This window comes from Pipistrellus hanaki, assembly GCF_964339955.1.
Source record: "Pipistrellus hanaki genome assembly, chromosome: 5".
NCBI lineage: Eukaryota > Metazoa > Chordata > Mammalia > Chiroptera > Vespertilionidae > Pipistrellus > Pipistrellus hanaki.
In genome coordinates, this window is record NC_140507.1 from 54,618,557 (window position 1) to 54,633,402 (window position 14,846).

The following is a 14,846-nucleotide window of genomic DNA, read 5'->3' on the forward strand; positions in this document are numbered from 1 at the left end:
AAATTCCTCCTTTTTCACCTGGATGTAGATTTAAGACTCATATTTAAAGGCAATTTGATTGTTTCTACATTTTTAAGGGTGTGATGCATGAACTGACAATGTATGGGAATAAAATGAGTATCTAAGTAAATTGAAAGACTTAGAAAATGCATGCAGTCAATGCTTCTTGGTTGATGCTAAGCTACCCCAGGGTTCTTGGATCTATAGCTTTTAGCTTTAGAATGAGTACAATTCCTATAAATCTGTTTCACCAACAGTAACAAAGCTAAATCACTTTCAATCTGAGCAAGTTGCCTGCTTTGGTCTTGTGTGGGTATGAATTCTACTATTCAATAAAAAATTAAAAACTATCTGTCATGTCATAGGCCCAGACACTTCAATGACTTCACAAAAGCAAAGGCTTTTTAGTTGAGGTTCATTGTTTGCAAGCAGCGAAACTGACTTTGGCCAATTTAAGGAAAGCAGACATTTCTCTGAAATAGGGCAGATGAGCACCCAGCCCTCTGAAATGACCCAACAAGGGCAGCTCAAGTCCTGTCAGGGTCTGCCCTGGAATGAATCTGCCTTAACCAGGCTCTCCTTTGGCTTTGCTGCTCACAGAGTTGAATTGTTCAGATCTCTTTAGTTCCATGACCACCCCTAGGCCAGAGGAGGGTGAAGAATATTGAAATATATTCCCAGTGAGACTTAATGTAGAGGTAAATGGTGGGTCCCCAAAGAAAATAGAGTTGTTGTCACAAAAGAAGAGAGAAGAGATACAGTATGGGCAAAAAATAGTAAGTATTTTCTACAGGTAGGGATGTAGTTATTAATGGTGAAAATGAAGAAATTATTTGTATTCAGAGGGCATCTTCCTGTCGCCTTTCATTTGCAGATGTGAATTAGAGAGTGATGGGGTGCTATTTGTATGGTTTTACTATATATCCTAGCAGATCTCACTTGTACAATGCTTTCTAAGCTTTATAGTTTAGTAACTTGTTCTTAGAAACATAATCCAGAAAGTTGTCATCATAGCTTGTTTTCTTTTTTCTATACCCCAGAGTTCCTGGAATCCATCCCAAAGAACTAAAGATGACCCTCCTCTAGACACCCAGCATCTTTCTCATTACTCCTTGCATGCTCATTTTATTTTATTTTATTTTATCTTATTTTATTTTATTTTATAATTATTTATTGTTTAAAGTATTATATATGTCCCCTTTCCCACGCCAGTAACCTCATCCAGCCCTCCCCCCTCCCACCCCAGGCTTTCACCATACCATTGTCTGTGTCCATGGCGTTTATGTGTTTACCCAATAAGTTCTTTGATTATTCTCTTCCTGTCACTTCACCCTGTAAAGTTTATCAGCTGTTACATGCTTCAGTGTCTCTGGATCTATTTTCTCAGCTTATTTTGTTCATTAGATTCCACATATAAGTGAGATCAAGTGATACTTGTCTTTCTCTCACTGGCTTATTTCACTTAGCATAATACTCTCCAGGTCCTTCCACACTGTCTCAAAGAGTAAAAGTTCCACCTCTTTTTTATTTATTTATTTATTTATTTATTTTTTTTATCTTGAAACAGCCCAAGAGCCCTTAAGTAGATGAGTGGATAAAAAAAGATGTGGAGCCGAAACCAATCTGGCTCAGTGGATAGAGGGTCGGTCTGCGGACTGAAAGGTCCCAGGTTCGATTCTGGTCAAGGGCATGTACATTGGTTGCGGGCACATCTCCGGTAGGGGGTGTGCAGGAGGCAGCTGGTCGATGTTTCTCTCTCATCAATGTTTCTAGCTCTCTATCCCTCTCCCTTCCTCTCTGTGAAAAATCAATAAAATATAATTTTTTTAAAAAAGATGTGGAGCATTTACACAATGGAATATTATGCAGCTGTAAAAAAAAGGTGTCTTTGAGACAGCATAGAGGTGATTTTTAAAAATATATATAACCTCACCCAACCAGTGTGACTCATTGTCTCAGCATCGACTCATGAACTCACGGTCCCCAGTAGGGGTTGTGCAAAAAGGCAGCCAATCAATTATTATCTCTCATCATTGATGTTTCTCTCTCTGCTTCTCCTGTCCTCTCTCTGAAATCAATAAAAATATATTTAAACCCAATCAGTGTTGCTCAGTGTTTGAGTATCTGCCTATTGAACAAGGAGGTCACAGTATGATTCCCAATCAGGTTGTGGGCTCAATCTCCAATGGAGATAATATAGGAGACAGTCAATCAATAATTCTCTCATCATTGATGTTTCTAACTTTCTCTAATAAAAGAATAATATGCAAATTAACTATCACTCTGCTACACCCACAAGCCACGCCCACCAACACACCCATCAGATGATCAGAGCGAGCATGCAAATTAACCCCATCCAAGATGACTGTGGCCACAGAGAGCAGGAGGGAGGCTTGGGTTTCCTTGGCAATGGAGGAAACCAAGCTTTCCTCACACCCTGGCAGGCCGACGCCTCCACTCAAGAGTACAAAGTTTCAATTATAGAAGGTAAATAAATTCCAACAGAAATGGTGGGAGCCACTGAGCTGGAAAAGCAGGAGGCTAGGGTTTCCCCAGGAGATTGAGGAAGCCAAGCTTTTGCAGCCCTGCTGGCTCAGGCTTTCACACCAGGCTACAAAGTTTCAATTGTAGAAGATAAATAAATTCCAGGTACCAGGGCCTCTGCTTGGGTTGATGGGGGGCCAGCGTGACCAGCTTGCAAACCACCATAGGCCCCTTGCCCAGGCTGTCCCATGCCCCCACCCTGATCTGGGACACCCTTCAGGGCAAACCAGCTGACCCCCACCCATGCACCAGGCCTCTATCCTATATAATAAAAGAATAATATGCAAATTGACCATCATTCCAACACACAATATGGCTCTCCCCATGTGGTCAAAGATCCTGCCCCCAAGTGGACACAAGATGGCCACCACAAGATGGCCAGCAGGGGAAGACAGTTGGGAGGCACCAGGCTTACAAGGGAGGGCAGTTGTGGGTGATCAGATAGCAGAGAAGAGGAGTTTGGAGGGACCAGGCCTGAAAGGGAGTGCAGTTAGGGGTGACCAGGCTGGCAGAGGAGGGAAGTTGGGGGCAAAACAGGCTGGCAGGGGAGCAGTTAGACATCAATCAGGCTGGCATGGGAGTGGTTAGGGGGTAATCAGGTTGGCAGACAGAAGCAGTTAGTGGCAATCAGGAAGGTAGGCAGGCGAGCAGTTGAGAGACAGCAGTCCTGGATTGTGAGAGGGATCCCAGATTGGAGAGGGTACAGGCTGGGCTGAGGAATACCATGCCCCCCCATGCATGAATTTCATGCATTGGACCTCTAGTATATATATATATATATATATATATATATATATATATATATATATATAATAATCTGGCCATTCAGTGTACTTCTCTTGAGTACCTCATTTACTTGATATCAAAGATACTATAAATCATGCACCTGATCACTTTTCCCCTTTGCACTGGGAAGGGGAAATAGGTGGTTGATCTCCAGCAAAAGTTTAGAATACTTTTGATGTCCATTATATATATTACTCTTTTTTAAAAAAAAAAGAGAGATTCCCACTAATGACACATTCCACTGGTGAGCCCATTGTATCTCTCAGCTTGTCTGTGTCATGGTTGAGTAGCAAAAATGACAGCAGAAAGAAAATCTGAAGACTGACTTTATAATCAAATACAGCAGGTCCTCATTTCATTCAATGTCATTTTGTTAAAATATTGATGGTATGTCATAGGAACTTAACTCTTTTTTACATCAATAGCTTATAGGCAGGTTGTTTTTTTTTTTTTCAATATATTTTTATTGATTTCAGTGAGGGAGAGAGAGAAACATCAATGATGAGGGATAATCATTGATCTACTGCTTCTTGTACACTGCCCATTGGGGACTGAACACACAACCTTGGCATGTGCCCTGATTAGGAATCAAACTCTGAGCTCCTGGTTCATAGGTTGACACTCAACCACCAAGCCATTCTCGCTGGGCTAGAAACCTTTTTAAAGGAAGCTGCAGTGATCTATCCATGAACAATTGAAAAATCTTTGCCCTAATTCTAAAAAACATATTAAGCACACACACAAAACAAACAAACAAACAAACAGGTCCCAATCCAGGGTAGTGTGGCTCAGTTGTTTGGAGCTTGTGCCAAAGGTGGTAGATTCAATCCAGGTACCTCAATGAAAGCTCTGCTAAGCATCTTTTCAAGTTACAGAGATAGACAGATAGTACAGAGATATGCAAAAGCACACTTTAATTTCAAACATTGTAAACAATACACATATAGGCATTCAAATGGAAGGATATTCTGAAAATTTGGCAAATAAACAATGTCAAAAACGAGTGTGTGACCTTTGGAGGTCATACAGGGATTGCCAAAGGTAGTTGTACAGCCCTGGCTGGGTGGCTTGGTTCCAAGGAAGATCATCTACATCAAAAAGGTTGCAGATTGGATTCCCATTCAGGGCACATAGATTTCAGGTTCAATCCCCAGTCAGGGCACATTGGGGAAGCAATAGATTGATGATTCTCTCTCACATACCTGTTTTTTACTTTCTCTGTCCATTCCTCTCTCTACATATCAATACACATATCATCAGGTGAGGATTTTAAAAGAAAAATATGTTTACAGTTGTTAGTATGCAAAATTGTTTTTCTTTTATTAATTTTTATTAACTACTATATTATTTGTATCATTACTGTCAACCTGCTTTTGCTCACCCCTATACGTGAAAATTTTATAAAACATGAAACAAAGGCAGGACAATAAGGATTTCTAAAATATTATATGGAAAATAAAAAAGTAAACAGAATTTGTTTATTATCGAAAATTCTGACTTAACTATTAAATCTACAGCACAGCTTCCATAGAACTCAGCAAACGCGGCACAAGCTACAAGGACACCTTGCCTAGGGAACCTGGGTGTGTCACCACATTGTCAGGTGGGGCGGGGGCTTCATATCTGAAAAATCCTGCTCACAATGTCAATGGTGGTGACCAGCTTGCTTAGGCAGGGTGGAGCCATCCAAAATTGGTTTCAGCTGTTCACAGTGATGACTAACCACATACCAGGAGAGTATGAAAAGTTTATTGCTCACATGATAAGGTTTTGGGTGGAAAGTAGGGCGGGTATTTGAGTAGGACCCAAAATGACTGAGGAGACCGGGAAAAGAGACTGGCTTGTGGTGTTCATGGCGGTTACTGGGTGCTGTTGGTGGAAGTTTGTTTGATTGGAACGTGGCCCCTAAACTCAAGGATGGAGCACCTAGCGAAACTGGTTTGGCTCAGTGGATAGAGCGTCAGCCTGCGGACTGAAAGGTCCCAGGTTCGATTCCGGTCAAGGGCATGTACATTGGTTGCGGGCACATCCGCAGTAAGGGGTGTGCATGAGGCAGCTGATGGATGATTCTCTCTCATCGATGTTTCTAACTCTCTGTCCCTCTCTCTTCCTCTCTGTAAAAAATCAATAAAATATATTTTTAAATAAATAAATAAATAAATAAATAAATAAATAAATAAACCTCATGAGCCAGGGGGCCCAGAAGGCTAGCCTGCTTCATTTAAAAAAAAAAAAAAAAAAAACAAGGGAAGAAACTACCTTAAGCACATACAATATCTACATATTTTTCATCATTGGATTCTGATGATACTGATTGTATGAGATTCTGAAGAAGATGCACTAGAAAATAAGGCATAAGTTTTTTCTCTAAATGTATCAGTGAACCCATACAAGTATGACGTGTTATTTAAATTATAAAATGAAACCTCTCCCAACTCATAGTCCAGAAAAATGCCAATCTTACATTATCCTAGGAAGAGCCAAATATATTAGTCCAGCATTCATTCCTTGGGGATGGTGATATGTGAGTATTTCTGGGAAAAGATTCCTTACACACACCTAAGGACCATTCGCCTGTGCCTCCTATTTTCACCTCCCAAAAATGCCTGCCAGCATCCAATCCCTCAGAACTCAGGACAGCTGGGTAAGCAGTAAGTGCCTGGGGATTAGGAAGACCATCTGGTCTCCTATATGTCACACTTTTTCTATCACTCAGGATAATGAAACTTGGGTGTGCAGTTTCAGGATCGTGTCAAATGTACCTGAAGCACGCTTATCATTTTCTGGAGTCCCAAGTAATGTGGAGGAAAGAGTGAAAATCTCCTTCTTTTATTATATAAAATCTGCAGGGGCCCCTAGGTTTCTAAACCTGCAGTAGATACTTTCAATACCTGTAATTAAATCCACGTCTGTCTGCAAGTACTTCTCTTCAATTTCACATAGCAGTTTTTTAATCTGAACTTATGGTATAAAATTTGCCTTCCATTTTCAGTTAGGTTTTCTTCAATATCTCTCTCTTCAATAAGTAGATTATCTTTAATTTCATTTCTCTGCATTTCCAAGGAACTCTTAAGTTCTTACAGTCATCTTCCAAATATTCCCCTCTATTTTGTCATCCATCTCTTCACTTAGGAAGTTTTTCCTTCTTGGATGTTATATGCAGCTTCATAGTCTTCAGCATTCTTCATCTGGGCCTCCATGTAAAATTTGAGCATCCTCCTGTGAATAGCTTCCTCAATAGGTATCAAGGGCTGATCCTGGTGGTCTGACTGGGGACACAACAGCTCATTTCTTCTCACAGAACAGGGTCAGAATGTCATGGTGCTTCCCACACAGGGATATTTCTTCCTGAAGTTTCCTCTGGTTCCCTGAGGTGGGGATCTGCTAAACAATCTCAATCATGTGACATAATTGGGGGTTCCTTTTCAAGATCCTGACAGGGCAGTGGCGGAGGCAGACAGGACAGGGAAAGGTAGACCTTCCCAGTGCCGGAGGATGCAGGAGTTGTTTCCACACTCAGTGGTCACTGGGTCTCTCAGGTAATCCAGGCAGATAGGACAGCTGGCCTCTGCTTGGAGCTCAGCCAGGGAAACTGCAAAGGCCATTGCACAGTGAAGGTGTCTGTAGGAAGAGACTCTTCTATCAGTGCGATCCTTCAGGAGCAAGGAAATGGTTGGCTTTCGGCTCCTTCCCTGTGGAAGTCAGTAGGAGCTTCCACACACAATCCCAGTGGCCAGCCGATGTCCAGTCTTCCTGTCACCTTCTCCTTCTGTATTTAATATCAGGTTGCCCCAAGTGAAAATCAGTTGTGGACTTTGGTAAAAAACAAACAAACAAACAAACAAACAAAAAAAAAACAAGCACTATCCAAATCATATGTAGTTTCTGTGAACAGAAAGATACAGCCATTTAAAGGTTCAAGCAGCATTAATCCTTCTATCCCTGTATAAAGACTATGTCAGGTAGACCAAATCATTTAATCATGACAATATCTTAGTAGGAGCTAGAAGTAAAGACTATCTATTTTTAACTTTAAAGGAATTAGTCAATCTAGGCAAATTTATCATTGGTCTCAATCATCATTGAAAAAAAATTCCCTCCCAGTTTGGTTCAGTGAATAGAGTGTCAGCCTGTGGACTAAAAGGTCCCAGGTTTGATTCCGATTAAGGGCATATGTCTGGGTTGTGGGCTTGGTCCCCAGTAACGGGTGTGCAGGAGGCAGCCAAACAGTGATTCTCTCTCATCATTGATGTTTCTATCTCCCTCTTCCTTCCTCTCTGAAATAAAAAAAATAAAAAATACATTTTTTAAAAAGTTATGAAAAAATAAAATAAAATAAAATTTTAAAAAGTGATGTGTGCCAGTTGGCTCAGTCGTTTGAGGCATGGTTCTGATGTGTCAAGATTTCAGGTTCAGTTCATGGTCAGGGCCCACTTAATAATTAAACAATGAATGCAAAAATAATTGGAACAAATCAATCTCTTTCTGTCTATCTCTTTTCCCCCTGTTCCTCTCAGTCTAAAAACCAATATATATATATATATATTCTTTTTTTTTTTTTTTTTTTTTAAGAATGGCCAGTGTGGCTCAGTTGGTTGGAGTGTTGCCCGATGCATCACAAGGTCACGAGTTCCATCCCTGGTTGGGGTACTAACAGAGGTAACTAATCAAGGTGTTTCTCTCACTGATATTTCTCTGGCTCTTTCTCTATCTCCCTCCCTCTCTAATAATAATAATAAATAACAATCAGATATCATAGAACTGTTGAAGGGACTATATACCATTATTTGTGAAGAATATTTGTAAGTAAAGTGAACCTAACAAATAGAGTTCCAAATTACCCATTTTCAAAAAATATAAGGGATAGAGAAAGATGTGAAGGATGAACTGGTCAACTTTACACGCCAACTTCATTCAGCCACTAGATACCTAGATAGCAGGGGAAACACTAATTCTGAGTGTGACTGTGAGATTTCTGGAGATTAGAATTTGAATCAGTAGATGAGCAAAGCAGTGGGCATTTGTCAGTGGGCATTATCAAATCCACTGGCCTGAATAGAACAAAAACTGGGAGAAGGCTGAATTCACTCTCTGCTGGACTGAATAAGGTAGCACCCCACCTCCTGTCCTGGGTGCTGCTGGTTCTCAGCCCCTCACACCCTCGCTGGAATCTGAACCATCTGCTCTCAAACTCTTAGGCCTTCTAACTATACCACTGTCTTTCCTGGGTCTCCTGCTTGCAAAGTGCAAATCACATTATCAGTGCTGTGTTATTGAAACAAAATAAAACTTTCTTCTCGGCTTACAAGTTTAACTGGACCACCTTTGCTTATCAAACATTTCTTCCTCTCTTTTTCCAGTGAATAGCATCCCACAACCTCAGAAGCTCCTTACCCCTAGCCTATTCGTCACCTCAAGGTGGTATAGAAGTCTCACTTCTCAAATCTTTGTGAAATTCCTACATATAAAAGAATGTAATTTAAAATATTTTATCTACCTATAAAAGAATGTAATTTAAAATATTTTATCTCTTGTTAATCTGTTGTATGCAGTTAGATAAGAGCAGAGAAAGATTACGAGGTACAGGAGGTCATCAGGGTGGAAAGCCCCACAGGAAGGTGCAATAAATTGTAGGATGGGACCCTGGCCTCAGGGTGACTTTTCCTTACCTAGTGCAATGCCGATTAAGCAGTTTGGATCCCCTGACCTTTCCTCCCAACAGTTAACATTTAATCCTTTAGGACAGAGGACCCTCCTAAGAGCACCTCAGTTTGTGAGACTGGACATAGAGAATGGGAAGTGGACTCAGACTATGCCCTCAATTCCTGCTGCCTCCCTCAGGGGTAGAATGGACATGGGAATAGAAGAAGCTGTTGTGGAAGGCAGTCTTTGGGTGGCCTGAGAATGAGTGTCAGATGGGAAAGGCTGTTTTGGAGCTCACATTCTCAGGATTTCAGGAAGATCAGAAAGTGAGAAGGGAATGGCCAGCCACTCTCTCACGAAATTAGGTTGCTGGCAGTCATGGGAGCGGGGATTCGGCAGAGAGCACAGGAGAAGGCGGGTGGTTAGAATTCTCAGAGGTAGAGTGTGGGGTGCAGATTCTGCGGCAGGGTTGTAAGGGATAAATCATATATGAGTGTTAATTCCAATAATGAGGCTTTTTATGCATGCAAATTATACATGTTCTGTACCCGAAGCTACACTGTATTCTAGTAAAAAGCCTGCTCAGATTGGCCAGAGTCAGAGAGGCAGTCTATTAAAAAAAGAACTGGTGTTGCCTCGGAAGTGGGGGGTAGTCTTATACAGTGAATATAGGCCTAAACCTATGTTTTAACTGTAAAATTAGGGGGTCGTCTTATACGCCGGAAAATACGGTAGTTTATAGGTAATAAGGGCGGGGAGTGGTAAAGAGCAGGTGCCTCCAGGACTAGATTGTTTCAGCCACGAGGTTGTAAATCTTTCCTATGAAGTTGAGTTTCTTTTTATACAAAATAAATGAAAAACCTCCAAAACTGCAAAGAATGTATTTTTCTTTGTAAATAATTTTTATGAGTTTATCTGAGGCAAACTGAGGACATATGCTTGGGAGCAGAAACTCAAACACTCCACAGAAGAAGAGTTTTGCAGTTTCATTTATACTTTTGAAATTAAGGAGAGAAGGTAGGAAAATTACATGACCGTGTGTTAGCCTAGATGCACAGAAACAAAGATGGGGCTTGCCTGAAGCAAAGATAAGCCTTTTAGTGAAGAAGTTATACGTTTTGCCCTGGCCAGGTGGCTCAGTTAGTTGGGATATCACCCGGCGCACCAAAAAGGTTGCAGATTCCATCCTCTTGTAGGTAAGGGAGGCAATCAATAGTTCTCTCCCTTCCTCTCTCTAAAATCAATAAAAACATTATCGGATGAGAATGTACGTATGAATGTAAAGCATATATACGTTATATGCTTGGGACCTGACTACCCACCATGACCTGCCCTGTTAGGAATTTATGATCAAGATCATCCTGTGAGGTTACTATCCCTAGAACCGTCTTATGCTCTTTTTTCTCTTCGCCAACAAAAGTCATAGTGATGGTGTTTATAATGGAAGAGGATATTTACTATCGTAGTAACAGACATAAAATAGCTATTCCATAAATAATACTAGCATTAGGTCAGTGCCCATGACAAACAAATGAGTAAGGAATTAGTAGATTAAAAAACAAAATTGCCTGGCTGGTGTGTCTTAGTGGTTGAGCGTGGACCAATGGACCAGGAGGTCACTGGTTTATTCCTGGTCAGGGGATATGCCCAGGTTGTGGACTTGATCCTCCTTCAGGGGTGTGCAGGAAGCAGCTGATTAATGTTTCCTTCTTATTGATGTTTCTATCTCTCTATCCCTGCCCCTTCCTTTCTCTCTATAATCAATAAAAATTAAAAACAAACAAACAAACAAAAAACACCTCAGAGTATAAAGAGACTTCAGGAGTTATTTATTCCAAAACCTTATTTCTAGTGTTCTCTTAAAAAAAAAAAAAAAAAAAAAAAAAAAAGCAGCCGAGACCGGTTTGGCTCAATGGATAGAGCGTCGGCTTGGGGACCGAAGGGTCCCGGGTTCGATTCCGGTCAAGGGCACGTACCTTGGTTGCGGGCATATCCCCAGTAGGGGGTGTGCAAGAGGCAGCTGATCGATGACTCTCTCTCATCGATGTTTCTAACTCTCTCTCTCTCTCCCTTCCTCTCTGTACAAAATCAATAAAATATATTAAAAAAAAAAAGAGTTCACTATTAAAAAAAAAAAAAAAAAAAAGCAAATGTTATCCTCGATAGACTGATGGAAGTGCATAGAATGTGCACAGTACGCACATTTTTACTGGATGTGTCAACAAATAATAGAGTAAAAACTTTTCCAACATTCTGGATTTTATGGAAGGAAGGGGCCAGCATCCACAACTCGCTCCCCCGTCTTTTCCCTTAACAATAAAAGATGCCTGGATTCCAGACACTCTGAAAATGGGTTTGAGAATTGGTTCTCCCATCTCCTTCCTCAATAAATCTGTCCTTGCTCCAAACTCTGATCTGTTGTTGAATAGTAGCCTTTTTAAAAAAATACTAGTATGTAATGCTTCACGAATTTTCTTATCATCCTTGCACCGGGGCCATGCCAATCTTCTCCCTAAGGCTCGAGTTTCAGTATAGGCGCTGCCCAAGCGAGCAGTGGCCTTTCTTCCCCAGCACCGGGCACGCCCGCCTGGGGCCCGTGAGAGCCCCTCCGCACCCACAGGCCGCCCTCTCCCGGGGGCGGGGACAGGGAAACGGTGCTGCGGGGCCTGGTCTGCTGCGCGGGGACCTGTGGAGGCTGAGAACCGCAGGATGATTTTGTGAAGTAGAAAATGAGACAAAGCCAGGTTGTGAAACACCTCCTTCAAGGGCAGAAGCTATTTTTTTTTTTTTTAATGTTTTTATTGATTTCAGAGAGGGATGGATAGAAACGTCCATGGTGAGAATCATTGCCTGCCTCCTGCACGCCCCCTACAGAGGGAGATGGAGCCCGCAGTGGGGCGTTTAGAACATGCTTCTGTTTGGAAGTCTGTATGTGTATTGCTTATAGTGATGGCAGAATGGAACGCAGGCCGTCCCTTGATCCATTGAGCCAAACCGAGCAGGGCAGAAGCCATTAAGAGAACTCCTAACGAAACAGGCTGAGACCTTTAGGCAATTTCTTTAAAAACCAAAAAACAAACAAAAAAAACTTTATTACGGAAAGTATTACATGTGTCCCCATTTCCCCGCCCCCCCCCCCCCCCCAGTTTCCCCTATTGCCCATCCCCGTCCTCCCTCCCCACATACCCGTCCTCCCATCCCCTCATCCCCTTGGCCTTCACCACCCTATAGTCTGTGTCCATGGATGGCGCATATATGCCTACACGTTGTCGTGTTGATCTCTTCCCACCCTCCCACCCTAGGCAATTTCATTTGAGAAAAACAAAATGGGGGCTTTTCAAGATATTCAAGCACGGATTGAACCAGACACTGACGGAACTGGAGGGGGGATGAACCGCCACAGAAATCAGAGGTGGAAAGTCAGAGAGGAAGGTGGAGAATGTCATAGAGAGGGCCTGTCACCTCCCAGGCGCTGGCCCGACAGAGAGTGCAGCGGACCAGTTCCCCGTGAACCGGAAACTGGGCAGCGTCGCGCCCTTTGACCCGGAAGTGGAAGAGCCTGGCGTCGCAGGGCCGGAGAGGAGCGCACGGCGCCTCCGGGGCCTTGAGGACACAGCTCCGCTCCGCCCTCAGCGCTGAGCGGAGACCGGGCAGAGCGGGGAGGTGAGCGGGTCCCAGGCCGCGGGAGGCGGGACTCAGGAAGGACCGGACCGGGCGGGGCCGCGGGGCCTGGCGGGGTGGGGGTGCGGCCCGGCGACGGCCCTGAGGCCTCTGGAGGCCAGTGAGAACGGCCATGGCGGAAATGGCCGGCAGCGCCCTGTGCGGGGTGCCAGCGGCCGGAGGTTCTCCTTGGGTAGTTTGTTTGTTTTCTTCTGTTTTTATTTTATTTTATTTCACTGGGTATCTTGGAGCAGGTTCTCTGGCGGCAGAGTGGATACTTTAGTGTTTAACATGTGAAACTGCCGACATGTTAGAACATGCTTCTGTTTGGAAGTCTGTAGGTGTGTTGTTTATGGTGTTGGGAAATAGAGCTTGACTTTGCATATCAATGTACTGTGTGTCGGTCTCCGTATCTTGAAAAGGTGCTCAGCCGGGCTTTCGTCGAGGGACGAGGGACCACTGCACTGACCAGAGTGGCCCTGTGACCTCAGGGGCTCATTCTTGCCAAGTGCAGGGTAGGTCATCAGGGCGCTGCTCCATTACCCACCCAGGGATCTAACTCCTCAGTCATGGGTTATCACAGCAAAGGGTCACTGTAACTGAACAAAAGAGGGAGCACACTGAGACTTGAAGGCCAACACTATGAATTGACACGCATTTTTTTTTTAATATATATATTTTTATTGACACGCATTTTCTTGTATTCCATTTTCTAAAACCGATTGTAAAGTCCCACTTACCTGCAAGGGCCAGGTAAAAATACATGCATACAAAAATTCAAGAATACATGAGTGAAAAGCTTCTGCTTGCCATAATTTCTGAATCCAATTAAATTTTTGTTAAATTTATATTAACGATGAGTGCCAGAATTAAAACTCTCCACTTAGAACTTGTAAAGAAATTAACAGAAATTTACATTATTTTGGCTTAATTGTATGGCAGTTGTTCAATAACTTTCCTCAACATTGGAAATATATTTTTTTTAAAGTAAAATAAGGGGCCAGGATGGAGCCTACAACCAAGGTACATGCCCTTGACATGAATGGAACCTGGGAGCCTTAGATCCACAGGGAAGCCTCAATACTCTAACATCCTGCATTTGTATTATTCATTAGAGAAGGAATCATTTGGAGTAAAATCTAAATATAATGGAATGAATGGGGGACGAGGAGCTCAGTTGGTAAAGATTTCTGTGGATATGTTGCCTAAGAGCTGCTTTTAGAGAGAGTGGAAGGGTGGGGGAGAGACAGAGACAGACACATCAATTGGTTGCCTCCAGCACAGACCTAATCAGGGCCAGGGTGGAGCCTGCAACCAAGGTGACATCCCTTTGATCGGAATGTAACCCAGGGCCAACACTCTATCCAGTGAGCCAAACTGCCTTAGCACTGTTTTTTGCTTTATAGGACTCACTGTTTTACAGGTTAATAGCATATAATAAATGTTTGAATATTTTTTTAATGTGGGTGATGTCAACTATAATTGAAAAATAAAGTATGTGGGGGGGGGGAAGAAAAGTATCTGGTTAATTTTTTAGTAATCTACAATATATGAATATCAATTCGCCTAATAAGAAATTTGCCAAAAATAAATTGTGAGGCAGAATTTTAAAGCTCAAAGAATATTTTTCAAAGAAAGTAACAATTAGGCTGGGATCTGAAGAAAAATGCCAGTACAAAGGGAGTAAACAGTGTGTAAGGGATAAGGAGCTGCCATGGACAAAACCTGCTTGTGTAAAGTTCTGTGGTAGGGGATGCCATAACCTGAGTATGGAGAGAGAGGGCAGGACTGCACAGAGAGGGTGAAACTGGAGAGTTCCAGAGTTGTATGTTTTTGGGTGAGAAAACGAGCAGGTCTCCATCTTTCAGATTTATTCTTCTTCAGCAAAGATGGGATTAAAGGTGTTGAGAGGCTAGAAGAGGTTAATGGGGGGAAGGGGGGTGGGGAGGAGTACTTATGAAATACTTTCAACAATGAAGAAGTATTATTATTTTGTTTTATCCTCATCAGAGGATATTTTTCCATTGATTTTAGAGAGAGTGGAAGAGAGAGGAAAAGACAGAGAAACATCTATGTCAGAGGAACACATCGATTGGTTAGCTCCTGAACACGCTCTGACCAGGCCCCAGGCAGGGGAGGAGACTGCAACCCAAGTACAAGCCCTTGACCTGAATTGAACCCGGGATCCATAGGTCCGGAAGGCCCACACTCTA

At 42.5% G+C, this 14,846-nt stretch overlaps 1 pseudogene across 1 annotated transcript; it reads right to left on the minus strand.

Annotated features, from left to right (window-relative positions):
* Positions 1-5,621: 5,621 nt before the first annotated feature.
* On the minus strand, positions 5,622-6,935 carry LOC311623303 (tripartite motif-containing protein 60-like; annotated as a pseudogene). The gene has a single exon. The product of its transcript is annotated as a tripartite motif-containing protein 60-like (transcript).
* Positions 6,936-14,846: the final 7,911 nt, after the last annotated feature.